Source organism: Vigna radiata, chromosome 8 (genome assembly GCF_000741045.1).
Source record: "Vigna radiata var. radiata cultivar VC1973A chromosome 8, Vradiata_ver6, whole genome shotgun sequence".
Lineage (NCBI taxonomy): Eukaryota > Viridiplantae > Streptophyta > Magnoliopsida > Fabales > Fabaceae > Vigna > Vigna radiata.
Window position 1 is genome coordinate 33,462,649 of NC_028358.1, and position 1,634 is coordinate 33,464,282.

The following is a 1,634-nucleotide window of genomic DNA, read 5'->3' on the forward strand; positions in this document are numbered from 1 at the left end:
ATATTTGGAAGAGAAAAACCAAAGTTTGTTTTTTTAATTTGAAATCGTCCAACCACATTTTGACACGTGTACAGTGTCAAAATGGTGTCAAAAAATAGTGTTAAAATATCATTTTCCAATTCTTAATGACTACCAGTTTGTTAAATATCCTTGATTAGGTCGTTAACTAAAAAGGAGAAAATACTATAGCTTAATGGAAAAAGTCTCTTTAATAACTTTTTTTTGACAATTTTTTTATAATGCATACGTGACAGTTTGTGATTGGTCCATTTCAAATATCTTTTTAGAATAAATTCAAACAGACCAATAAAATGGTAACACATGTCCTGTTGTAAAAAAATTGTTAAAAAAGAGTTGTTAAAATATCATTCTCCTAGCTTAATATGCTCCATGACAAGTTGAGTATGTAAGTACCCGCTACCTTTGCTTGAAATATTAGTTTTCTAGTGGGAGCTGGTGAATCAGAGACTCAGAGTTGTTGGTTTTGAGAATTTTCTCAGTATTTCTGTCATTTTCTACGGATAAATATTGTGTATGGAATGCAAGGTGTCTACATGCTGGAAATATGAGGGTTCACACTTTGTAAACTTTTTAGATTGATTTTATGCATCTTTTGCTTTCACTTTTATGTATTGGATGTATCATTGGTAACATAGTAGGACAAACAATCTCAATTAACTTCTATTTGATTGTCATTTTTCTTACATTGTCATTTCTCCCAATGTTAACTTTTTTTAAACGATTGAACACCATATCAAATTATTTTTCAATGCATAACTCTGTCTGCCATCTATTTGATAAAATATTTGAAAAGGTCAATCTAATCAACCTTGTTGATGTGATTCCAAGTATCTATTTGTTGGTTTTGTATGTGCTATCCATTAACAAAATGATATTAAATGTATTCAATAATTTAACTACATTAGGATGTGTCCAAAAAGAGGCCACTTACCACCTCACATTCGTCGACACATCTACTCTACCTCTCAATGGTTGCTTGTAAGTTTATCTTGCATTGTATACTTGTTTGATTGTTGTCATATTACAATCATTATTTTTTTTAAGGATAATGTTTGCAGGCTTCACTTGACTCTTAGTCAAATCAATAAGCAATGATTATTCAATAGAATTTAAACTTCCAGCAAAAGGGTGACCAACTAAAGTTTGTGCCAAATTATGGTCATGATATCCACACATTATTACCTTCAATACACACATTTGTCCATTAGAAACTGGTTTGCCTTAATTTAAAATGACACTCACATTTTCTTGTGTTATATATACTAGGATGAACATTAAACTTGTATTTCTTGTGCTTTCTACCCCTTTCGCATCCTAATAACACAAACGTCTTTCTTCCACGTTGACAATTAACTTTATCATCTCTTATAATGACGAAAAAAAAAACTAAGATCAAAAGAAATCTCTTGAACCTACACTCAATTAACTCAACATGTATGGAAACAATTTGATTAGTTGTAAAATTATTTGTATAATCTTCTTCACAAATTTCATAGATAACATAAAGTTCAAATTTGTTTTTTTTTTTATCTCCCTCTAATTTGAAAGAAGTGTAAGAAATATAATATTGTTCATTTTTTAACTTGTTGTTCAACCTCATTCTAATTTAAAAA